The following is a 27,396-nucleotide window of genomic DNA, read 5'->3' on the forward strand; positions in this document are numbered from 1 at the left end:
AGAATGCTGAAACTATTGCACAATTGCACTCATCTCACACACTAGTAAAGTAATGCTCAAAATTCTCCAAGCTAGGCTTCAGCAATACGTGAACTGTGAACTTCCAGATGTTCAAGCTGATTTTAGAAAAGGCAGAGGAACCAGAGATCAAATTGCCAACATCCGCTGGATCATTGAAAAAGCAAGAGAGTTCCAGAAAAAAACATCCATTTCTGCTTTATTGACTATGCCAAAGCCTTTGACTGTGTGGATCACAATAAACTGTGGAAAATTTGAAAGAGATGGAAATACCAGACCACCTTACCTGCCTCTTGAGAAACCTGTATGCAGGTCAAGAAGCAACAGTTAGAAATGGACATGGAACAAAAGACTGGTTCCAAATAGGAAAAGGAGTACGTCAAGGCTGTATATTGTCACCCTGCTTGTTTAACTTATATGCAGAGTACATCATGAGAAATGCTGGGCTGGAGGAAGCACAAGCTGGAATCAAGATTGCCAGGAGAGAAATATCAATAACCTCAGATATGCAGATGACACCACCCTTATGGCAGAAAGTGAAGAGGAACTAAAAAGCCTCTTGATGAAAGTGAAAGAGGAGAGTGAAAAAGTTGGCTTAAAGCTCAACATTCAGAAAACTAAGATCATGGCATGTGGTCCCAGCACTTCATGGGAAATAGATGGGTAGACAGTGGAAACAGTGGCTGACTTTATTTTTGGGGGCAGATGGTGATTGCAGCCATGAAATTAAAAGACACTTGCTCCTTGGAAGGAAAGTTATGACCATCATAGACAGCATATTGAAAAGCAGAGACATTACTTTGCCAACAAAGGTCTGTCTAGTCAAGGCTATGGTTTTTCCAGTGGTCATGTATGGATGTGAGAGTTGGAGTATAAAGAGAGCTGAGTGCCGAAGAATTGATGCTTTCGAAGTGTGGTGTTGGAAACGACTCTTGGGAGTCCCTTGGACTGCAAGGAGATCCAATCAGTCTATCCTAAAGGATATCAGTCCTGGGTGTTCATTGGAAGGACAGATGCTGAAGCTGAAACTCCAATCCTTTGGCCACCTGATGCGAAGAGCTGACTCATTGGAAAAGACCCTGATGCTAGGAAAGATTGAGCACAGGAGGAGAAAGGGACGACAGAGGATGAGATGGTTGGATGGCATCACCGACTCAATGGACATGGGTTTGGGTGGTCTCCATGATTTGGTAATGGATAGGGGCGCTGGCGTGCTGTGGTTCATGGGGTCACACAGAGTCATACATGACTGAGCTACTGAACTGAACTGAACAATAAGTAGAAAGACATTTTATGTTTATAGATTGGAAGACTTAACACTGTTATAATGACTTTACTTCTGTAACTGATCTAAAAATTAGTGAAATCTCTATCAGAATCCTATCAGACTTCTTTGTCGAAATTGACATGCTGATCCTAAAATTCATTTGGAAACCCAAAGGATCCAGAATAACTAAAACATCTTTTATTAATATAAGATGAACTAAGTTGAAGGACTCACACTTCCTGATTTTAAAAACTTATCATAAAGCCACAGTGGTCAAGGCAGTATGCTACTGGCATAAGGATGAATATATAATAGATCAATAATAGAATTGAGAGTCCAGAAATACACTCTCACATTTATGATCAACTGACTTTTTACAGGATGCTAAAACCATTCAAGGGCTTCCCTGTTATCTCAGTGGTAAAGAATCTGCCTGCCAATGCAGGAGACTCAGGTTTGATACCAGGGTCACGAAGATCCCTTGGAGAAGGAAACAGCAACCCACTCCAATATTCTTGCCTGGGAAATCCCATGGACAGAGAAGCCTGGAGGGCTATAGTCCACAGGGTTGCAAAAGAGTTGACACGACTTAGTGACTAAACAACAAAACCATTCAATGAGGGAAAGAATAATCTTTTCAACAAATAGTAATGGGACGACTGGACATGTGCATGCAGCTGGACCCCTACTTCACACCATATACAAAAATCAGTTCAAACTGATCAAAAGTCTAAATGTTAAGAGCTAAAACTATAACACTCTTGGAAGAAAACAAAAGAGTAAATCTGCGTGACTTTGAACTTGGAAACAAATTATTAGCTAGGACAAAAAAGATATGAGCAACAAGAGAAGAAATAAATGGGAATTCAATAAAATTAAAAACTTTTGTACAACAAAGGGCATCACCAAGAAAATGATAAAATCCATAGAATGGCAGGAAATATCTGCAAATCATCCATCTGATAAGGGACTATCTAGACTATGTGAAAGAACCCTTACAACTCAATAATAAAAAGATAAAAAAACTCATTAAAAAACTGGCAAAGGATCAGAATAGGCATTTCCCCAAAAAATATACACAAGAGGCCAATAAGCACATGAAATGATGCTTGACATAGTCATTAGGGAAATGCCAATCAATACCATTTGTCTAGAATGGCTATTATCAAAAAGATAGATAGTAAGTGTTGGTGAGAATGTAGACAAATCAGAATTCTCAAATATTTGGCAGGAATGTAAAATGGTACAGCTACTTTGGAAAACAGTTTGGCAGTTGCTCAAAAAGTTAAACATAGAGTTAAAATTAGACCCAGCAATTCCACTCAGTGTTAAAAGCCTAAGAGAATGAAAACATATGTTAACCCCAAAACTTGTACACAAATGTTCACCATATATCTATAGACACAGAAGCTAGGTTAGTGTTTGCCTCGGGCTGAGGAGAAAAGACGTTATAGCTAAGGGGTGTGGAGATTCTTTTGAGAATGATTCAAATGATCTAGAATTAATTATTAGGATTGTTGCACAACTCTATGATCATACTAAAAACCATTAAATAGCACACTCTGAATGAGTGATGTATATAAATTAGCTCTGAATAAAGCTGTTACTTAACAATAATACAATAACAACTGAATACCCAGAGCTCTTAATGCAGCCTAGTGGCTGACACAAAACACAACTGATAATGTTAAGCGAATGTTTTCAACATATTGACTTAGAATCCTCAAGCAATGCTCATTAGATTCTCATTTTCATACCGAACATGGAAAATACCTTCTTTGCAGTAATCTTCAAATTTTAACATATGCGGGTCAACTAAGGAGCAGATTCCTGCTTCAGCACTAGAAATAATTTTCAGAAGGTTTGGAACAAGGCTCAAAGACCCGCAGTTTTAATAATAGCTCTTCTAAAGTGCTATGCAAACACTACTTTTAAAAAACTGCAGCATTATCCAAAGGCAGAGGCTTTGTTGTCTGGATAAGCTATTAAGAAGTTAGAATTATTTAAACTTCTTTTCTCCTTGGCACTGGGTCAGGGGACAGGCACAGAAAACCTTTTTATATCTGATCCACGTGGGTTGAAATACATCACATAGGTTAAAAAACATCAGTCTTTATGCATGCAAGAAATAATAGGTAGCTTAGTTGCCCGAAATTGGTGATCCATTTTAATTTTTTGGCTTCTTCATGAACTAATGGATTCATTAAACACACATAACACACACACACACACACACACACACACACACACACACACACACACACACCCAGTCTAGCTAGAGAAAGGTGGAATACTCAAAATTAAAATTAAAATTTCACTGGTTCTTCGTAAATTATTTCTGAAAAGTAGAAAAATATTTCTCATAAAACCACATAGCTGAAAATAATTTTTTTTCTTGAATACAGTAACATAAATCTGGTATTTAAATAAGTGAATGTCGCTGAAATTTTTTTTTTTCTTAAATACAGTAACATAAATCTAGTAATCTATATAAATCTAGTGAATGTGAAAGTCGCTCAGTCATGTCCGAGAAATCTCCAGGCCAAAATACTGGAGTGGGTAGCCTTTCCCTTCTCCAGGGGTCTTCCCAACCCAGGGATCAAACTCAGGTCTCCTGTATTGCAGGCAGATTCTTTATCGGCTGAGCCACAAGGGAAGCCATATAAGACTGCATCAATATTCTATAAGCACAGTTATGTGAGAAAGCATATCTGTATTTGATTTACATAATTATTTTATAGTATTTGTTAATTATAGTATTTTAGAGTTAGAAGATACTTCGAAATGCTGAACTTGAAATGTATAACAATTCCACACCTGAAAAACTTTGGAACATAATATGTAATGTTATTTAAATAATATAACAAAATATTTAAAAATATCCTTGGTTCATATAGGAACACAGATCTATTTTTATCCTTTTTAATCCCTTTCTCCAATTTGTCACTGAGTCCTGTAAAGTTTGTGCCTTTGTTAGGAATGTGACTCAGACGATAAAGAATTCTCCTGCAATTCAGGAGATCCGGGTTCAATCCCTGGGTTGGGAAGATCCCCTGAAGAAGGAAATGGCAACCCACTCCAGTATTCTTTCCTGGAGAATTACATGGACAGAAGAGTCTGGCAGCCTACCGTCCATGGGGTTGCAAAGAGTTAGACATGACTGAGCAACTAACACTTATAAAGTTTCATTCTTACATTATAAGAATGTGCTCTAGATTTACTATATTTTTTTCATTCCCAATGATTGAATGCAAATATTTTGCCCACATTAACTCAAGTTTGGTTAGGTGAACCAGTCTCTGCCAGCAGAGGAAGCAGCAATGCAGAGATCTGAGGCAGCGGCATGTCTGGCAAGAGGCTGTTGAGGCTGGGACAGAGACAGCAGAGGCAGGAAAAGGGCTAGAGAGTGATGCGGGAGGTCAGATCCTCAGGGGCTGATCAGTCATTGAGCTGAGGACTGAGAGGATCTGACTTCTGTTTTTATTTTTCTTTTTTTATTTTTTTCAGTGGGTTTTGTCATACATTGATATGAATCAGCCATAGAGTTACACGTATTCCCCATCCCGATCCCCGCTCCCACCTCCCTCTCCACCCGATTCCCCCGAGTCCTCCCAGTGCACCAGGCTGGAGCACTTGTCTCATGCATCCCACCTGGGCTGGTGATCTGTTTCACCATAGATAGTATACATGCTATTCTTTTGAAATATCCCACCCTCACATTCTCCCACAGAGTTCAAAAGTCTGTTCTGTGTCTCTTTTTCTGTTTTGCATATAGGGTTATCGTTACCATCTTTCTAAATTCCATATATATGTGATAGTATGCTGTAATGTTCTTTATCTTTCTGGCTTACTTCACTCTGTGTAAGGGGCTCCAGCTTCATCCATCTCATTAGGACTGGTTCAAATGAATTCTTTTTAACGGCTGGGTAATATTCCATGGTGTATATGTACCACAGCTTCCTTATCCATTCATCTGTTTTTAAAAAGCCACTTTGGCTTCTGTATTGAAAATACCTTGAAGGAGAGCAAGAAGCAGAGAAATCAGGGGAGGTGATCAATGCCATCATCCAAAGAGAGCTGACAGGGCTGGGCACCACCATGGGCAAAGAAGGGCGATGAGAAGGGTCAGGTTCTGGGTATATTCTGAAGGAAATGCTGGTAGAATTTGATGGTAGATTAGAAGTGAGGAGTGAGAGGTGAGAAGACAAGATGACTTCAGGGATTTAGGAATTAAGCTACTAGTTTACTGATAGGTAGATGAATGAAACATAGATATATGGATGGATAGATAGATATTGGGTTGGCCAAAGCATTCATTTTGAAAACAAATCATAGGATGCTATGGAAAAACCCAAATGAACTCTTTGGCCAATCCAACAGGTAAGATAGATATAGACAGGATAGGTAACCTATCTCATATATGTGACATAGTGATGATTTTTCTCACTTAAAGAGTTACTGAAACAATTAGAAATTATTGGTGAGAGAGAGGCCAACTGGTTTACCCAAGATCACCTTGCTAGGTAGGGACAAACTTGGCCTTGAGTATGACTCAGTGGTTATACTGAGCCTATTCTCTTTGCCCTATAGCACTATGGTTCCTGCACACATCTCCAGTTCTTGGTCAGCAAAAGTCATAACACAGTGTTTTGGATTTTGAGAATTCACAGATTTTATATAATTCAAGATATTTTATAGACCTAATTAGGAGTGCAGTGTTTCAGTGGTATCAGCTGTAACTCCAGTTCCCACATTCTGCAAATGGATCTACATGGAATGCTCTGACAAAGAGTAAAGATATTTGCACTTTAAGGTCTGGTTTTCGAATGCAAAGAATAATTCATTAAAAAATACAAGAGACAGGGTTGAAGATTATTTGGTTACTAGAGGGATAGAAAACTGTGGCATCAAAGTTGATTATATCATCATAGTTTCATTATCATTTGTTTTCTTTCAGCTACTTAGAAAATGTATGTTTTCTTTGTAGACAGGGGTCTAATACTTATTCAGTAAAAAATATTTTTCTTTGGCTGTGGAATGTAAATTTGGTGTGAGAGATGAGTTCGAAAATATTATACTTATATCAGATTTCCAAACTTTTTTGTATCAAAAGAAATACTAGTTGAAACACTTTCCAAGTAAAAGGGATTATACCTGCTGAAAGCACCACTGGCTCTCATTTAAATTGCTGAGTTTTTAAAAAAACAGTCTGACCTTGAGGACAGCTGCCAGTTGGCATAGAACACAATGAAGATGAGAAGAGAAACACCAGCCAAAGCCAACACCTGAGTCTACCAGTTGTGTCCTGCGGACTCTTTCACATCTCCATAAAGAATTTGGGGTCTTGGATTTGAATATTCCTTTCAAAAGGCTCGTTCTCAGCAAACTCCCTGCTAGTCTAGATTCATTGGCATTTTACAAAGCTTCGTAGAGTCCTTCGATCCTGTTGTTAAGACTTGCAAAGCACTGTGGACTCAGGGTGCAATCTTCAGCTGAATTTGGATATAGGAAATTAGCAATTACAAAGTGTTCTTTCTGCCAAAAATCACATGCTGTGGCCATTATTTTGCTCTGTGATGAAACAAGTCATTTTAATCCTTTGTAGTAGGTGGAACAATGATACTTGACCAACCAAAAGGGGAAATTCTTAACTCAAGGGAGATATTTTCAACTACCACATGTAGATTTATGTACATAATAGGAAAAGTAATCTTGCTCTCACCAAGTAAAACCTTTTAAAATGATCTTGAAGTGAAATTTCACAAAACCACCCCCACTTTAATGAGAGACTTTGTAAATTTGCCAAAGTTTAATGCCATCTGACCACACAAAACTGGGTTTCCAACAGCCAAGTTGAAAAGAGATATGAAGCAATTACACAGGAAATTGTGTTTGCTTGGACTTAAAGATATAACCTCTTTACTTTTCTCCATTGGCACAGAATGCATGAGCTGAAGTGATGCAAAGTTTTGCATTTCATCCTAATGGTTAGCACAGGTGATTGGTCTGGTTGGTGAATCAAATAGTTCTACAGCTGATGAGAACTTAGACATTATCTGGTGGAAATTTCCTATTTTATCAAAGTGAAGTCGCTCAGTCATGTCTGACTCTTTGTGACCCCATGGACTGTAGCCCACCAGGCTCCTCCATCCATGGGATTTTCCAGGCAAGAGTACTGGAGTGGGTTGCCATTGCCTTCTCCAGGGATTCTTCCTGACTCAGGGATTGAACCCGGGTCTCCTGCATTGTGGGCAGATGCTTTACCATCTGAGCCACCAGGGAAGCCTTTTTATAGATGAGAAAATTAAGGTTCAGAGGATGAAATCACTTGCCCACAGTTGTTCTTCTAGTTGGTGACAGTCAGGTCTGGAAGTTTTCTATTCCACTGTCTTGGCTAGAAGGAAATGCCCAGCATCCTATGTTATTTGGATATTTGTATCTCTCCTTCTGCTTTTAAGTCAAATCCAAACTATTTTGCCTTTTCCCCTTCATTTTGTTTTTTCTTTCTATCTGCTTTGTGAGAGTGAAAATTCCCCATGGTGAGACTTCTATCTATTTAGTCCCTCAAGCCAGAAATCAAGAGCCATCAACCCACCCCCTAGATCACCATCTCTTAAGCCATCTGCTTCCCAGACGGCTCTTAGATCTTGCCTTCACACTTCATCCTCGCAAACATAATCCCTACTATTCCTTACTACAATACTGCAGTAGTCTGCAGTAGTTATTGCTCCCCTCTTGTTTCCAATATTTTGTTTCTCAGTGGCAAAAACTGCCAGTTGCCTGCACTTCCATTTTCTCTGCTACACTTCCCTGTTTTACCTTGCAGTGGTTACAACCATGTGACTAAGTTCTGGCCAATGGGAGGTAAGTAGAAGAGTCATGTGACAGTTCCTGGGAATCTTCTTAAAAGGACTGTTGATGGACATACTTTGGCCTCTTTTACTGTGTCCCTATTGAAGTTTACCGCCTGAAATGAGGATACTGCCATCTTGGGCATTAGATTGGGACCACTCATGAGAGCAGCAATGTAAGAAGACACTGAGTCTTTGACACCCGGAGCCTTTGATGCCATATTAGACCTTGGACTGGGTCTCTCTCTGGACATGACTTTTAAAAAAGATTTTACTGGAGTACAGTTGATTTATAATGTTGTGTTTGTTTCAGGTGGACAAAGCTTTTTAAAGTAGTGTTATTTTGGGTTACTATCAATCAAGTCAACCCTAATACTCACCATACAGCTGACCTCCTAAATTCCACAAAATCTTAAAGGTAATATTCCTGAAACATAGATTTGATCATGTCCCATACTTACACGGGCTCCCATATCTACTTTTAAAATGATAGTCATTTAAGTTCAAAGACATTCTAAAACATCTATGTTTTTACTCCCCTCCTCCATTTTTGTGTTTTTGACATCATATTTATCCCTATCCCTTAACTATTTATTGTAGTTATAATTGATATTACAATTTTTGCCTTTTAATCTTCATGTTAGCTTATTTAAGTGATTGATCCACAACCTTTAGTGTATATTTGCCTTTACTAGTGGGATTTTTCTCTTTCCTATAAATTCTTACTTCATATTGTAGCCTTTTCTTTTCCACTTAGACTTCCACTTTCAACACTTCTTGTAGGGTGGTGTAGTTTTCTTGAATTCTTTTAGTTTTTGCTTTTCTGAGAAGTTCCTTATCTCGTCTTCAATTCTGAATGATAATCTTGCTGGGTAAAGTATCCTAGATTGTAGGTTTTTCCCTTTGTACTTTAAATATATCATGCCACTCCTTTCTGGCCTGCAAATGTTTCTGTAGAAAAATCAGCTGATAGCATTATGGTGGTTCCCTTGTATGTGACCCTTTGTTTTTATCTTTCTGTCTTTAGAATTATGTGTCTTGGTAACTTTTGCTGTTTTACTTTTACATTGGTATAGGCTTCTGGGGGTTCATCTTGTTGGGACACTCTCTGCTTCCTGTACCTGCAGGTATATTTCCTTCTTCAGGTATGGGAAATTTTCAGCTACAATTTCATCAAATATATTTTCTACCCTTTTCTCTCTCTCTCTTCTTCTGAGATCTCTACAGTGTGAATGTTAGTATACTTGATATTGTCTCTGAAACTGTGTTCATTTAAAAGTTATTTTTCTTTTTGCTTTTCTGTTTGGGTGATTTCCATTAGTTCTATCTTCCAGATCACTTATGCATTCTTTTGTATCCCTTGCTGCTGCTGCTAAGTCGCTTCAGTCGTGTCCGACTCTGTGTGACCCCATAGACGGCCCTGCTGTTAATTCCTTCTTTTTCATTCAGTTATTGTATTCATCAGCTCTGAGTGGTTTTTTAATACCCTTTGGTTCCTTGTTAAAATTCTATGTTTATCTATTCTTTTCACAAGTTCAGTTAACATTTTTATTACTAATGCCTGGAACTCTTTATCTGGTAAATTATTTATCTTTGTTCTGTTAGGTTTTTTCCCAGAGGTTTTTCTTGTTCTTTCATTTGAAACAAATTCCTGTCTTATTTTGTTAACCTTGTCTCTATGTACATGCTCAGTTACTTTAGTCATGTCTGACTCTGCGACGCTATGGACTATAGCCTGCCAGGCTCCTCTGTCCATGGAATTCTCTAGGCAAGAATACTGGAGTGGTTGTCATGTCCTCCTCCAGGGGATCTTCCTGACACAGGAATTGAACTCCCATCTCCTGTATCTCCTGCATTGCAGGTGGATTCTTTAATGCTGAGCTACCAGGGGAGCCCCTTGTCTCTCTGAAATTGGATTAAATAGTTATCTATCCAGGTCTTGAAGGCGTTTCCTTGTATGGGAGCATCCTTATGCAGTCTTCATGTGCCCCGTGACTTTGGTGGAGCGCTGGATCTGAAGTGAGTATGAGCCCCGCCTTCCCTGAGGTGTGATGACAGCTCTTACCTTGGTCGTAGGTGGGGCTGAAAATGGAGAGGCTGGAGCCAGAGCCATGTGTGATCTGGGGCTTCTCCTATGCACAGCGCTGTCACCATCCTACCTGGGCTGCGCTTGGGTCCTAAGATGCTAGATCAGAAGCCTCGAGGTTCTGGTCTGAGCTGGTTTTGTTCCCTCTAAATGTGCACTCTCCCATCTCCTGGCAATAGCACCTTCAACTCAGTGGGGAACAGTGCTAGAAGAAGTGGGCCAGAGTGGGCACCCAGTGTCAGCCAGGGTACACACTGGGATGGTCCCAGAACGCCAGCCTGACCTGCAGACTGATCCAGATCCACTGCCTCCAAGAGCACCAGCAATGGCCACCCATACCCCACACAGATGCAGTACTGGGTCCCAGCTGCCTCTGTCCCCCCACCCTAAGTGTGAACTCTCTTTGGTACGGCAGCCTTCTTCCTGGTGAGGGTATGTGCTGGAGCTAGAGGGGCTGGGGCATGCATTGGAGGGTTGGGGGGTGGGAATTGGCCAGAGCCCTGGGCAGTTTCAATCTGCTTCTCCCACATTGCGCAGGGAAGTAAGCAAATGTGTGCACACTCTTCATGAATGGAGCCTTGGTTTCCTACAGCCCTCCTGTAAGTCCCAGTGGTTTTTAAACCAAATAAGGGGACTCATTTTCCTCGTGTTGGATCCCAGGGCAGGGCCCCCAATACGTGGTTTGGATCCCTCAATCCCTAGGGAGGATCTCTGAGCCTGTGTAATTCCACTCTTCTGTGTAGGCCCTGCCCTGGTGGTTGCTCCTTCCCTTCTTACCTGGCTCTGGGTAGATCTTTCTTTACAGTCTTAATTGTAGATGAGTCTTTCTGCCAGTCTCCAGTTTGTTTTCAGTGAGAATTGCTTCACATGTATGTTAGGGGAAACACATTGAAACTGCCCACTCTAGTCAGACACCATAGTAACCATTTGCATGAGTTATTTTATGACACAAGGTCCTGGTAAGGAATACAGAATTAATAGGCCACCACCAACCAGAAGAGTTTGGGAAAGGTCAAAAGATGATGCCACATGCCCTACCATCTCCCAGAATCCTTCTCACTGGCAACCATCTTGGTTGAGCAATGGGTGCGTCACTAGGAAGACCCCTGAGTCAGAATGACTGGCCTAAAACACCCGGAAACTAATCCCATCACCATAAAACTGAGACTGTGAGCCACATGATGGAGCAGTTCTCCTGGGTTCCCTGACCCTCCTGGCCTCTGCCCGGGTGCCCTTTCCCAATAAAGTCTCTTGCTTAGTCAGCACATGTGTCTCCTCGGACAATTCATTTCCCAGTGTTAGACAACAGCCCACTCTCAGGCCCTGGAAGGGGTCTTCCGTCCTGCAACATGTAGACGTAAATTTGATGTGTGCACTGGGGAAGGTGAGCTCAGCATCCCTCTCGTCCACCATCTTGATCTCCTCCCTGCATATCCTGGAGACATTTATTTCTTTTTCTCTTTTTTTTTATTAGTTGGAGGCTAATCACTTCACATCATTTCAGTGGGTTTTGTCATATATTGACATGAATCAGCCATGGATCTACACGTATTCCCCATCCCGATCCCCGCTCCCACCTCCCTCTCCACTTGATTCCTCTCGGTCCTCCCAGTGCACCAGGCCGGAGCACTTGTCTCATGCATCCCACCTGGGCTGGCGATCTGTTTCACCATAGATAGTATACATGCTGTTCTTTTGAAATATCCCACCCTCACATTCTCCCACAGAGTTCAAAAGTCTGTTCTGTATTTCTGTGTCTCTTTTTCTGTTTTGCATATAGGGTTATCGTTATCACCTTTCTAAATTCCATATATATGTGTTAGTATGCTGTAATGTTCTTTATCTTTCTGGCTTACTTCACTCTGTATAATGGGCTCCAGCTTCATCCATCTCATTAGGACTGGTTCAAATGAATTCTTTTTAATGGCTGAGTAATATTCCATGGTGTATATGTACCACAGCTTCCTTATCCATTCATCTGCTGATGGGCATCTAGGTTGCTTCCATGTCCTGGCTATTATAAACAGTGCTGCGATGAACATTGGGGTGCACGTGTCTCTTTCAGATCTGGTTTCCTCAGTGTGTATGCCCAGAAGTGGGAGTGCTGGGTCATATGGCAGTTCTATTTCCAGTTTTTAAGAAATCTCCACACTGTTTTCCATAGCGGCTGTACTAGTTTGCATTCCCACCAACAGTGTAAGAGGGTTCCCTTTTCTCCACACCCTCTCCAGCATTTATTGCTTGTAGACTTTTGGATAGCAGCCATCCTGACAGGCGTGTAATGGTACCTCATTGTGGTTTTGATTTGCATTTCTCTAATAATGAGTGATGTTGTGCATCTTTTCATGTGTTTGTTAGCCATCTGTATGTCTTCTTTGGAGAAATGTCTGTTTAGTTCTTTGGCCCATTTTTTGATCGGGTCATTTATTTTTCTGGAATTGAGCTGCAGGAGTTGCTTGTATATTTTTGAGATTAATCCTTTGTCTGTTTCTTCATTTGCTATTATTTTCTCCCAATCTGAGGGCTGTCTTTTCACCTTACTTATAGTTTCCTTTGTAGTGCAAAAGCTTTTAAGTTTCATTAGGTCCCATTTGTTTAGTTTTGCTTTTATTTCCAATATTCTGGGAGGTGGGTCATAGAGGATCTTGCTGCGATTTATGCCGGAGAGTGTTTTGCCTATGTTCTCCTCTAGGAGTTTTATAGTTTCTGGTCTTACATTTAGATCTTTAATCCATTTTGAGTTTATTTTGGTGTATGGTGTTAGAAAGTGTTCTAGTTTCATTCTTTTACAAGTGGTTGACCAGTTTTCCCAGCACCACTTGTTAAAGAGGTTGTCTTTTTCCCATTGTATATCCTTGCCTCCTTTGTCGAAGATAAGGTGTCCATAGGTTTGTGGATTTATCTCTGGGCTTTCTATTCTGTTCCATTGATCTATATTTCTGCCTTTGTGCCAGTACCATACTGTCTTGATGACTGTGGCTTTGTAGTAGAGTCTGAAGTCAGGCAGGTTGATTCCTCCAGTTCCATTCTTCTTTCTCAAGATTACTTTGGCTATTCGAGGTTTTTTGTATTTCCATACAAATTGTGAAATTCTTTGGTCTAGTTCTGTGAAAAATACCGTTGGTAGCTTGATAGGGATTGCATTGAATCTATAGATTGCTTTGGGTAGAATAGCCATTTTGACAATATTGATTCTTCCAGTCCATGAACACGGTATGTTTCTCCATCTGTTTGTGTCCTCTTTGATTTCTTTCATCAGTGTTTTATAGATTTCTATGTATAGGTCTTTTGTTTCTTTAGGTAGATATACTCCTAAGTATTTTATTCTTTTTGTTGCAATGGTGAATGGTATTGTTTCCTTAATTTCTCTTTCTGTTTTTTCATTGTTAGTATATAGGAATGCAAGGGATTTCTGTGTGTTAATTTTATATCCTGCAACTTTACTATATTCATTGATTAGCTCTAGTAATTTTCTGGTAGAGTCTTTAGGATTTTCTATGTAGAGGATCATGTCATCTGCAAACAGTGAGAGTTTCACTTCTTCTTTTCCTATCTGGATTCCTTTTACTTCTTTTTCTGCTCTGATTGCTGTGGCCAAAACTTCCAACACTATGTTGAATAGTAGTGGTGAGAGTGGGCACCCTTGTCTTGTTCCTGATTTCAGGGGAAATGCTTTCAATTTTTCACCATTGAGGGTGATGCTTGCTGTGGGTCTGTCATATATAGCTTTTATTATGTTGAGGTATGTTCCTTCTATTCCTGCTTTTTGGAGAGTTTTAACCATAAATGAGTGTTGAATTTTGTCAAAGGCTTTCTCTGCATCTACTGAGATAATCATATGGTTTTTATCTTTCAATTTGTTAATGTGGTGTATGACATTGATTGATTTGTGGATATTAAAGAATCCTTGCATTCCTGGGATAAAGCCCACTTGGTCATGGTGTATGATTTTTTTAATATGTTGTTGGATTCTGTTTGCTAGAATTTTGTTAAGGATTTTTGCATCTATGTTCATCAGTGATATTGGCCTGTAGTTTTCTTTTTTTGTGGCATCTTTGTCTGGTTTTGGAATTAGGGTGATGGTGGCCTCATAGAATGAGTTTGGAAGCTTACCTTCATCTGTAATTTTCTGGAAGAGTTTGAGTAAGATAGGTGTTAGCTCTTCTCTAAATTTTTGGTAGAATTCAGCTGTGAAGCCATCTGGTCCTGGGCTTTTGTTTGCTGGAAGATTTTTGATTACAGTTTCAATTTCCTTGCTTGTGATGGGTCTCTTAAGATCTTCTATTTCTTCCTGGTTCAGTTTTGGAAAGTTATACTTTTCTAAGAATTTGTCCATTTCATCCAAGTTGTCCATTTTATTGGCATAGAGCTGCTGGTAGTAGTCTCTTATGATCCTTTGTATTTCAGTGTTGTCTGTTGTGATCTCTCCATTTTCATTTCTAATTTTGTTAATTTGGTTCTTCTCTCTTTGTTTCTTAATGAGTCTTGCTAATGGTTTGTCAATTTTGTTTATTTTTTCAAAAAACCAGCTTTTAGCTTTTTTGATTTTTGCTATGGTCTCTTTAGTTTCTTTTGCATTTATTTCTGCCCTGATTTTTAAGATTTCTTTCCTTCTGCTAACCCTGGGGTTCTTCATTTCTTCCTTCTCTAATTGCTTTAGGTGTAGAGTTAGGTTATTTATTTGGTTTTTTTCTTGTTTCTTGATGTAAGCCTGTAATGCTATGAACCTTCCCCTTAGCACTGCTTTTACAGTGTCCCATAGGTTTTGGGTTGTTGTGTTTTCATTTTCATTCATTTCTATACATATTTTGATTTCTTTTTTGATTTCTTCTATGATTTGTTGGTTATTCAGAAACGTGTTATTTAGCCTCCATATGTTTGAAGTTTTAACAGTTTTTTTTCCTGTAATTGAGATCTAATCTTACTGCACTATGGTCAGAAAAGATGACTGGAATGATTTCAATTTTTTTGAATTTTCCAAGACCAGATTTATGGCCCAGGATGTGATCTATTCTGGAGAAGGTTCCGTGTGCACTTGAGAAAAAGGTGAAGTTGATTGTTTTGGGGTGAAATGTCCTATAGATATCAATTAGGTCTAGCTGGTCCATTGTGTCATTTAAGGTTTGTGTTTCCTTGTTAATTTTCTGTTTAGTTGATCTATCCATAGTTGTGAGTGGGGTATTAAAGTCTCCCACTATTATTGTGTTACTATTAATTTCCTCTTTCATACTCGTTAGTGTTTGCCGTACATATTGCGGTGCTCCTATGTTGGGTGCATATATATTTATAATTGTTATATCTTCTTCTTCGATTGATCCTTTGATCATTATGTAGTGTCCTTCTTTGTCTCTTTTCACATCCTTTATTTGAAAGTCTATTTTATCTGATATGAGTATTGCTACTCCTGCTTTCTTTTGGTCTCCGTTTGCATGAAATATTTTTTTCCAGCCCTTCACTTTTAGTCTGTATGTGTCTCTTGTTTTGAGGTGGGTCTCTTGTAGACAGCATATATAGGGGTCTTGTTTTTGTATTCATTCAGCTAATCTTTGTCTTTTGGTTGGGGCATTCAACCCATTTACATTTAGGGTAATTATTGATAGGTGTGGTCCTGTTGCCATTTACTTTGTTGTTTTGGGTTCACGTTTATACCGTACCTTTCTGCATTTCCTGTCTAGAGAAGATCCTTTAGCATTTGTTGAAGAGCTGGTTTGGTGGTGCTGAATTCTCTCAGCTTTTGCTTATCTGTAAAGCTTTTGAATTCTCCTTCATATTTGAATGAGATCCTTGCTGGATACAGTAATCTAGGTTGTAGGTTATTCTCTTTAATTACTTTCAGAACGTCCTGCCATTCCCTTCTGGCCTGGAGGGTTTCTATTGATAGATCAGCTGTTATCCTTATGGGAATCCCTTTGTGTGTTATTTGTTGTTTCTCCCTTGCTGCTTTTAAGATTTGTTCTTTGTGTTTGATCTCTGTTAATTTGATTAATATGTGTCTTGGGGTGTTTTGCCTTGGGTTTATCCTGTTTGGGACTCTCTGGGTTTCTTGGACTTGGGTGGCTATTTCCTTCCCCATTTTAGGGAAGTTTTCAGCTATTATCTCCTCGAGTATTTTCTCATGGCCTTTCTTTTTGTCTTCTTCTTCTGGAACTCCTATGATTCGAATGTTGGGGCGTTTCACAGTGTCCCAGAGGTCCCTGAGGTTGTCCTCATTTCTTTTGATCCTTTTTTCTTTTTTCCTCTCTGCTTCATTTATTTCCACCATTTTATCTTCTACCTCACTTATCCTATCTTCTGCCTCCGTTATTCTACTCTTGGTTCCCTCCAAAGTGTTTTTGATCTCATTCATTGCATTATTCATTTTTAATTGACTCTTTTTTATTTCTTCTAGGTCTTTATTAAACATTTCTTGTATCTTTTCAATCTTTGTTTCCAGGCTATTTATCTGTAACTCCATTTTGTTTTCAAGACTTTGGATCATTTTTATTATCATTATTCTAAATTCTTTTTCAGGTAGATTCCCTATCTCCTCCTCTTTTGTTTGACTTGGTGGGCATTTTTCATGTTCCTTTACCTGTTGGGTATTTCTTTGCCTTTTCATCTTGTTTAGATTGCTGTGTCTGGAGTGGGGTTTCTGTATTCTGGAGGTCTGTGGTTCCTTTTTATTGTGGAGGATTAACCCAGTGGGTGGGGTTAGACGATTGGCTTGTCAAGGTCATTTATTTCTTGACATAGGTTGTACTTAGATGAATATTTCCCTGAAATTGTTTATTAAATTGTCCATAAATGTTTTGTGGAGTTTTGTTTATGTATATTTCACAATTAAAAGGGGAGAAGGCCTGCATGTTAATAAATGAAAATGAAACATTCCAATAGGAAAGTGGGCAAAAAATCAGAACTGAGTAGTCATTAAACATTAAAAATATTCTCAACACCATTAGTAATCAGGGAGATACAAATTAAAAATGCAATGAGATACCACTTAAGACCCACCAAATATGTTTTAAAAGTATGATAATATCAACTCTTGGTGAGACTATGGAAGAACAGAAACTTCTATAAGCTATGGAAACCAAACTGAAAAAACAACTGGGGCATTATCTAGCAGAGCTAACACACGTATGCCCACAACCCAGCAGTTACTGTCCAGGCTACATACATAAAAAGAAAGTGAAAGTGAAAGTCGCTCAGTTGTGTCTGACTCTTTGCGACCCCATGGACTATACAGTCCATAGAATTCTCCAGGCCAGAATACTGGAGTAGGGAGCCTTTCCTGTCTCCAAGAGATCTTCCCAACCCAGAAATCAAACCAAGGTCGATCAGGGAAGCCCGGATACATACATAAGGATGTTCATAGCAACATCATTTATAACAGCAAAATTTTGGAAACAATTCAAGTATTGATCAATAGGAGAAAGAATAACATTTCTATTTATTTAACAGTCAGAAATAGATTAACATAGATGTGTACACATGCATGGCTTCCCAGGTGGTGCTAGTGGTAAAGAATCTGCCTACTAATGCAGGAGAGGCAAGAAATGCAGGTTCAATCCCTGGATGGGAAGATCACCTGGAGTAGGAAGCGGCAACCCACTCCAGGATTCTTGTCTGGGAAATCCCATGGACAGAGAAGCCTGGCAGGCTACGGTCCATGGGGCCACAAAGAGTTGGATGTGACTGAGCACACACACATCTACATGAATGAATCTTACAACCATGTTAAGGAAATCAAGTCAACAGAAAAAAAGTATTATATTTTTATTATAAAATTAAAAACTCACAAAATTACATACATTCATGTTAGAGATACATACATAAGGGGTCAAATTGCAAAGAAAAGCAAGGAACTGATAAACACCAAACTAGGGTAATGGTTGAGAGTGCCTATTGGGGGCTGGTATTAAAATTGGACACGCAGGTGACTATAAGACATTGTTAACACTATTTGTTCCTATTTCTCAAGCTGGGTGGTACAGAGAAGTTCATTCATTATACTTATTTTTAAATTACATCTATTTTACATATGTTTTTTATTATATTACATATTTCATTTTATAAGTTATTCACATTAAAAATAAAGAATCTTATTATTGTTTTGATGTCCCAGGTACCAGACAAGTTTCCAGGAAGGGATTATGAGGTTTACAATCTTTATGGCAAGACTATTTCACTTGGAATAATTATATTAAAAAAATGCTTTCTAGTTTACCAGTTAGACTTAGGAGAGTGTAGATTGCACAAAGAATTAATCAGTGTGCAGATAACCCACGCCCACGTACCCTATGAGTCCTTGCACTGGCAGAAGTGTTTTATACCAAAGCTGAGCCCAAATTGGCTAACCATTATCCTACACGCATTATTCCAGAGAACTCACACATTTGTGGGGATTAAAGCCCAAGAGAAGATTCAATTCCCCTGCAAAACAAGGCTAATGCTTTGGAAGCGCAAGATACAAGTTTATGAGAAAAGAAAATCAATACTTAATCATCAGCCCTCATGTTCTACTCTTGCTGAAAACCATTCTTTTCTGAATAGTCCATCAACACTTTAATGCCTATGCCATAATGTTAGAAAGCATGTTTTAGGCAATAATGTCAGAGTTTGATTATTTTTAACCATGTTTCTTTTATAACCTAGAAATGTAATTAATTAATAATATCAGAAAAAGCAGGGAGGGGGTCATATTAAATTTTAAAATCTTTTAGTCTCATTGTCAAGTTACCAGAAAAGTATGAGATCACATTTGTAACTGGGCAGCATGACTCTCATTGCAACTTGTTAATCCTTAATTTTTCTTTCTTTAGAGCATGTATCCAGGTGAAAAGAAAAAACTTGCAACCATCTTGTTGACTGTTTTTGGGCTGTATTATTCTGACTTTCTCCTGTTCAGGCTGAAAGGGAGGAGAAGTCAGAAGATGGAGGGGCAAGCAGCAGAAAGCATAAGCCATTGCTTCCATGTCCTGGCAATTGCAAACAGTGCTGCAACAAACACTGGGGTGCATGTATCCTTTGTGATCATATTTTTTTCTCTGGATATGGGCCCAGGCGTGGGATTGCAGGAATAATGTCATTTGCAGCAACACAGATGGACCTAGAGGGTGTCATACTGAATGAAGTAAATCAGAGAAATATCGTATGACATCCCTTACATGTGAAATCTAAACATAATGAATGAAATTATTTACAAAACAGAAAGAGACTCACAGACTTAAAAAATGACCTTATGGCTGCTGGGGAAAAGGGACAGTTAGGGACTTTGGGAAGGTCGTGTACACATTGCTATATTTCAAATGGATAACCAACAAGGACCCATTGTGTAGCACAGGGAACTCTGCTCAATTTCATGTGGCAGCCTGGATGCGGGGCTTTGGGGGAGAATGGATACATGTATGTATATAGTAAGCCCCTTCGCTGTTCATCTGAAACTACCACAACACTGTTAATTGGCTATACCCCAATACAAAGTCTGAAGAAATAAAAGAAAGTCTAGGCTGTGCTTTGAGGAAAACCTCTGAGTTTTGTGAATGCCAGAGGTGCCCTTGTGGTTAGGGAGTCACGGGACTTTCTCTTCTTTTCATCATCGCCTCTGCCGCAGACTTACATGGAAAAGCTTCCTCTCAAACTTTTCTAAGGGGCTTTTAATGACTGAGGGCGTCCCTCGTGGCTCAGATGGTAAAAGAGTGTGCCTGCACTGTGGGAGACCCAGGTTTGATCCCTGGGTTGGGAAGATCCCCTGGAGAAGGAAATGGCAACCCACTCCAGCATTCTTGCCTGGAAAATCCCACGGACATAGAAGCCTGGCAGGCTTCAGTTCATGCAGTCACAGAGTCGGACATGACAGAGAGACTTCACTTTAATGACTGACAGTCAAAAAAATGCTGAAGACTGTTTCCTGAGAAGGACTGAAAGTAAAAGAGACTTCTGACCTGATCAAACTACCTCACTAGACTTCCATATACTGGGATTTTCCTGGAGGTGGGAGTCATGCCTTCCAACTAATTTGGCTTTTAACCTCCCTAATTTGAGTCACTGAGAGGTGCACACAGATGGGAAGAGAAAAGAGGAGGAGAAGAGTTGAGACAAAAAAACCTCAGGCTTCATTTTCTAAGTTGCTCTGAGTTTTTTTTTTTCCTTGTTTTATCTAACCTAGTCTGAGAGCCCATCTTCTGAAATTTGGACAACACAAGTTTCCATAGATGTGCACTGAGAAACATCTGGGCTCTTGGCAGCAATTTGCCAAGCACAAGTCAGTAACAGTGGTTGCTGCCATAAAGAGCAGGAAGAAATGGTAGAGATAAATGAGTGGTAAATGTTTCTGATAGATCACAATAAGATGTTCCCTTTCTTAAGTCTTGCCAGAGTTCCCTGTTTACCTTTTGGATGTTCTTAATTATACAACCTTTAACTTTGTGGAGCTCTGATTTAGTGTCACTTAATTTCATAAAACTGTAACCAGATGTGCAGTTCTTTTAATGTTCACAGTTCTATCAGGAACATGTGTTGAATGTCTCAATAGAAAGGTTGCAAAAGTTCTTGAAAAATAAACTTACCTACTTTTCAAAATCAGATTTTATAAACTTTCTATAACACCAGCATGACATCAGCATATCTGACTCTTAACTCTCACAGTCAATATGGGCACAGAGAGGTCTTTTGTACATTTGTTATATAAGTCCTAAAACTAGATTCATACATTTTTTTTAAGTTGAAAGGCTCCTTAGAGATGATTTAGTCTAGTCTTTTAATTCTAAAGAAACAATAAATGTGTGTTGAATGACTAAGAAAGGAATTCTATTCCAGTAAGGTTTATAGAGGACATAAAGGTAATCCCTGCCCCATGAAATTGATATCCCAATAGGCAAAAGGAGAAATATACACAAATAACATGAGCAAGAATATTAAAGTGTCCCAAATGGATACATGAAGCACTGAAGTTTTGGAGTAGAAGAACAACTCAAAAATTCATGGTGGGGTCTGAGGTTGGAAGAGAGAAATTTTCTTTAAAAATATAAAATAAGATTTGGCCCTTGAGACCTAATCAAACTTACAAGCTTTTGCACAGCAAACAAAGCCAAAATAAATGAAAAGACAACCTACAAAATGGGAGAAAATATTTGCAAATGATGTGACAGATAAGGGCTTAATCTCTAAAATGCACAAACAGCTCATACAACTCAAAAACAACAAAACAACTCAATCCAAAAAATGCGCAGAGAAGACCTTAATAGACATTTCTCCAAAGAAGACATACAGATGGTCAGTAGGCAACATGAAAAGATGATCAATATCACTAATTATCAGACAAATGCAAATCAAAACTACAATGAGGTACCACCTCACACCAGTCAGAATGGCCATGATCAAAAGTCTACAGATAACAAATGCTGGAGAGGGTGTGGAGAAAAGGGAACCCTCCTACACTGTTAGTGGGAATGTAATTGGTGCAGCCAATGTGGAAAATAGCGTGGAGGTTCCTCAGAAAACTAAAAATAGAATTGCCATATGATCCATTAATTCTACTCTCAGGCATATATCCAGACAAAACTATAATTCAAAAATATATATGCACCTCTGTGTTAACAGCAGCATTATTCACAATAGCCAAAACATGGAAACAACCTAAATGTCCATCACAGATGAATGGATAAAGAAGATGTGATAGACAGATACAATGGACTATTACTCAGCCATAAAAAAGAATGGAATACTGGCATTTGCAGCAACATGGATGCAACCGGAAATTATACTAAGTGAAGTAAGTCAGAAAAAGACAAATACCATATGATATCAATAATATGTAGAATCTAAAATATTACACAAATGAGCCTATCTATGAACCAGCAACGGACTTATAGACAGAACAGACTTGTGGCTGGCAAGAATGAGGAAGGTTGGGGAGGTAAGAACTGCAAGTTGGGATTAGCAGATATAAACTATGATATATATATAGGATGGATAAACAGCAAGGTCCTACTGTATAGCACAGGGAACTATATTCAATATAATGTTGGCACAACACTATAAACCCTTCAGGGGTCACAACCATGTCATGGCGAAGGGTTTGCATAACTCAATGAAGCTCTATATGCCATGCTGTTCAGGGCCACCCAAGATGGACAGGCTCAGATCATGAGCTCCTTATTGCAAAATTCAGACTTAAAGCGAAGAAAGTAGGGAAAACCACTAGACCATTCAGTGTGTTAGTCACTCAGTCATGTCCAACTCTTTTTGACCCCATGGACTGTAGCCTTCCAGGCTCCTCTGTTCATGGAATTCTCCAGGCAAGAACACTGGAGTGGGTTGCCATTTCCTTCCCCAGGGGATCTTCCCACCCCAGGGATCAAACCCGGGTCTCCCACATTGCAGGCAGATTCTTTACCGTCTGAGCCAGGGAAGCCCTAAATCAAATACCTTAGGATTATACAGTAGAGGTGATGAATAGATTCAAGGGATTAGATCTGGTAGACACAGCACCTGCAGAACTATGGACAGAGGTTTGTAACATTGTACAGGAGGCACTGACCAAAATCATCCCAAAGAAAAAGAAATGCAAGAAGGCAAAGAGGTTGTCTGAGGAGGCTTTACAATTAGATGAGGAAAGAGAGAAGCGAAAGGCAAGAGAGATGGAGGAAGACACACTCAACCGAATGCCGAGTTTCAGAGAACAGCAAGGTGAGATAAGAGGATCCACTTAGATGATCAAGGCAAAGAAATAGAGGAAAACAACAAAACGGGAAACACTGAAGATCTCTTCAAGAAAATTGGAGGTATCAAGGGAACACCATGCAAGGATGGGTGCAATAAAAGACAGAAATGATAAGGACCTAACAGAAGCAGAAGAGACTATGAAGAGGTGGCACAGAATACAGAGAATTATACAAAAAGGATCTTAAAGACCCAGGTAACCATGATGGTGCAGTCACTCACCTAAAACCGGACATCCTGGAGTGTGAAGTCAAGTGGGCCTTAGAAAGCATTAGTATGAACAAAGCTAGAGGAGGTGACAGAATTCCAGCTGAGCTATTTAAACTCCTAAAAGATGATGCTGTTAAAGTGCTGCACTCAACATGTCAGCAAATTTGGAAAACTCAGCAGTGGCCACAGTAAAAGGTCACATTTCATTCCAATCCAAAAGAAGGGCAATGCCAAAAAAATGTTCAAACTACTGTAAAATTGCACTCATTTCACACGCTAGCAAGGTTATGCTCAAAATCCTTCATGCTGGGCTTCAGTAGTATATGAACTGAGAACTTCCAGATGTACAAGTTGGGTTTCAAAGAGGGAGAGGAACAAGAAATCAAATCGCCAACATTCCTTAGATTGTGGAGAAAGCAAAGGAGTTTCAGAAAAACATCTACTTCTGCTTCATTGACTACATTAAATCTCTGACTGTGTGGATCACAACAAGCTGTGGAAAATTCTTAAAGAGATGGAAATACTAGACCACCTTACCTGTCTCCTGAGAAACCTGTATGTGGGTCAAGAAGAAACAGTTAGAACTAGACATAGGACAATGGACTGGTTCAAAATTGGGAAAGGAGTATGACAAGGCCATATACTATCATCCTGCTAACTTAACATCTATGCAGAGTACATCATGCAAAATGCTAGGATGGATGAATCACAAGCTAGAATCAAGATTGAGGGAAAAAATATCAACAACCTCAGATATGCAGATGATATCACTTTAATGGCAGAAAGTGAAGAGGAACTAAAGAGCTTCTTGATGAAGGTGAAAGAGGAGAGCAGAAAAAGCTGGCTTATAACTCAACATTCAAAAAACTAAGATTATGGCATCCAGTCCCATCACTTCATGCTAAATAAAAGGGGAAAATGGAAGCAGTGACTGATTTTATATTCTTGGGCTCCAAAATCACTGTGGATGGTGACTGCAGCCATGAAGTTTAAAGACTCTTGCTCCTTGGAAGAAAAGCTATGACAAACCTAGACAGCAGAGATATCACTTTGTATAGTCAAAACTATGGATTTTCCAGTAGTCATGTACAGATGTGAGAGCTGGACCATAAAGAAGGTTGAGCACCAAAGAATTGATGCTTTTGATGCTTTTGAATTGTGCTGCTGGAGAAGACTCTTGAGAGTTCCTTGGACTGCAAAAAGATCAAACCAGTCAATCCTAAAGGAAGTCAACCCTGAATATTTATTGGAAGAACTGAAGCTCCAATACTTTGGCCACCTGATGTGAAGAGCCGACTCATTCGAAAAGACTCTGATGCTGGGAAATACTGAAGACAAAAGGAGGAGGCAGAGGATGAGATGGCAGCATCTCTGACTCAATAGACATGAATCTGCGCAAATGCTGGGAGACAGTGGAGGACAGAGGACCGTGTTGTGCTACAGTCCATTAGTTCACAGGAGCTGGACACAACTGAGCAACTCAACAACAACAGAAACATTATAAATCAACTATACTTTGATACCGAAATGGAAGATTTGGCCCTTCAAAAGTTGGTAAGATTTTGACAGGAAAAAGTATAAGTCAAGGAAATTGCAGCTAGGCAATAACAAAGACATGCATGAAAACTGAGAGAGAAAGCTCTGAAAATGAGTTGGTCTTTCTTACTAGACTAAGAAAGAGCTATGCAACCAAATAATTGCCTGACTGAAAAGAATTGCATTCTTGATTCAATTCTTTAACATTCTTGCAAATACATCGTTTAAATGGCAACCTCTGAGAGCAGAATCTGCTGCCTCTTGAGAGTTCCTACCCCAACTTTATTTACTTCTATTTTCCCTTTATTGAGCTAAAATCATTTTTCTTATGACTTGAATCTGTTTGCTCAAGTTCTATGTCTTATGGCCACACAGAACAAAAGCCCTTTTCCAACGTCTTTTTTTTTTTTCCCAATTGTGGTCCTTATGGCCAAAATACCTCCAATTTTTAAAACCATTCATTCTATGATATGGTCATTCATCATTCCCCATCCTGGTCACTGAATGCTGACTGAACTCAGTGCTCCTGATATCCCCTTTAGGGGAAACACTTCCGTAGGACACAATTCTGAAGACATTATGTGCAGAGAAGCAGTTTACTACCCCTCTTACTCTTTTCATAGACATCCTCATGTAACTGATGCAGATTAAGGCCCCCTTCATTTAGACTTAATGTAGGAGGCAATGCAAGGCCTCGATGGCTTTTGAGCACAGGCTGTCAGCGGCTACAGACGCATTAGTGAAAGACAGACTGGAGGCTAGAAAGAGGGAGATAATTAGGAAATAGGGTATTGGTCTGGGCTTTGTCAGTGGCTCAGCAGTAAAGAATCCACTTGCAATGCAGGAGCCATAGGAGATGTGGGTTTGATCCCTAGGTTGAGAAGATCCCCTGGAAGAGGGCATGGCCACCCACTCCAGTATTCTTGCTTGGAGAATCCCATGTACAGAGGAGCCTGGCAGGCTACAGTCAGTAGAGTTGCAAAGAGTCAGACACAAGTGAAGTGACATCACACACGCATGCAAAGTGATGTTCCAGGAAAAAGGCAGTGAGAGGCTGGTTTAGAGCGGTGATCGTGCAGATGGTGTGTGATGGGAAGGGCACAGAGATGCAGATGCCTCATTAGATGGCATCTCATTAGATGGGAGAAGGAGAAGCCACAGAATTTCCAAGGCTTTTCATTTGGACTGGGAAAATAGTGGTTTCATTCATCAGACATTCACGAGAAAATCTCAAGGCACAATCAACCGCAAGGGAAAATGTTGGGTTCGGTTTTGGACATGTAGAGTTTGAGGTGGCACCAGAGGCTAAGAATGAAGGAAAACTGGGGAGCTTTCTTCCCTTAACAGTTGAGACGGTGGGAGTGGGTAAGACCCTTAAAGCAGTGTCTTTAAAGAGAGAAGAGGACCTTGAGACACACCTACTTTCAGGGGTTTACAGGAATCAGAGGCTGCAGAGGAGAATGAAGAGAACTCGTACAATCCAGGGTAGGGATATAAAGGGAGGGATCAAGCTTTTGTTTGTTTTCAAATTTTTATTGGAGTAAGTTGATTTATAATGTGTTAGTTTCCGCTTTATAGCAAAGTGAATCAGTTATAAATATTCACTCTCTTTTAGATTTTTTTTCCCATATAGGCCATTATAGAATATTGAGTAGAGCTCCCTGTGTTATACAGTAGGTCCTTATTAGTCATTTATTTTATATATCATAGTGTGGCTATGTTAATCCCAATCTCCCAATTTATCCCTCCCCTTGCTCTTAGTCCCTGGTAACCATAAATTTGTTTTTAACATATAGGAAAAAGAGTACGTCAAGGCTGTATATTGTTACCCTGCTTATTTAAGTTATATGCAGAATACATCATGAGAAATGCTGGGCTGGATGAATTGCAAGCTGGAATCAAGATTGCCAGGAGAAATATCAATAACCTCAGATGCGCAGATGACACCACCCTTATGGCAGAGAGTGAAGAGGAACTAAAAAGTCTCTTGATGAAAGTGAAAGAGGAGAGTGGAAAAAGTTGCCTTAAAGCACAACATTCAGGAAACTAAGATCATGGCATCTGGTCCCATCACTTCATGGCAAATAGACGGGTAAACAGTGGAAACAGTGACAGACTTTATTTTGGGGGGCTCCAAAATCACTGCAGATGGTGGCTATAGCCATGAAATTAAAAGATGTTTACTCCTTGGAAGGAAAGTTATGACCAACCTAGACAGCATATTAAAAAACAGAGACATTACTTTGCCAACAAAGGTCTGTCTAGTCAAAGCTATGGTTTTTCCAGGAGTCATGTATGGATGTGAGAGTTGGACTATAAAGAAAACTGAGTGCTGAAGAATTGATGTTTTTGAACTGTGGTGTTGGAGAAGACTTTTGAGAGTCCCTTGGACAGCAAGGAGATCCAATTAGTCCATCCTAAAGGAAATCAGTTCTGAATGTTTAATGGAAGGACTGATGTTGAAGCTGAAACTCCAATACTTTGGCCACCTGATGCGAAGAGCTGACTCCTTAGAAAAGACCCTGATGCTGGGAAAGATTGAAGGTGGGAGGAGAAGGGGACGACAGAGGATGAGATGGTTGTATGGCATCACTGACTCAAAGGACATGAGATTCTTTAAACTCTGGGAGTTGGTGATGGACAAGGAGGCCTGGCGTGCTGCAGTCCATGGGGTCACAAAGAGTCAGACATGACTGAGCGACTGAACTGAACTGAACTAAAAAAAA

At 39.5% G+C, this 27,396-nt stretch overlaps 1 protein-coding gene across 3 annotated transcripts in view; it reads right to left on the minus strand.

Annotated features, from left to right (window-relative positions):
• Positions 1-27,396, minus strand: part of LMNTD1 (lamin tail domain containing 1) — a 483,367-nt gene that overhangs the window by 89,409 nt on the left and 366,562 nt on the right. The gene's annotated exons all lie outside the window — the stretch shown is intronic.

Source organism: Dama dama, chromosome 22, assembly GCF_033118175.1.
Source record: "Dama dama isolate Ldn47 chromosome 22, ASM3311817v1, whole genome shotgun sequence".
Taxonomy (NCBI): domain Eukaryota; kingdom Metazoa; phylum Chordata; class Mammalia; order Artiodactyla; family Cervidae; genus Dama; species Dama dama.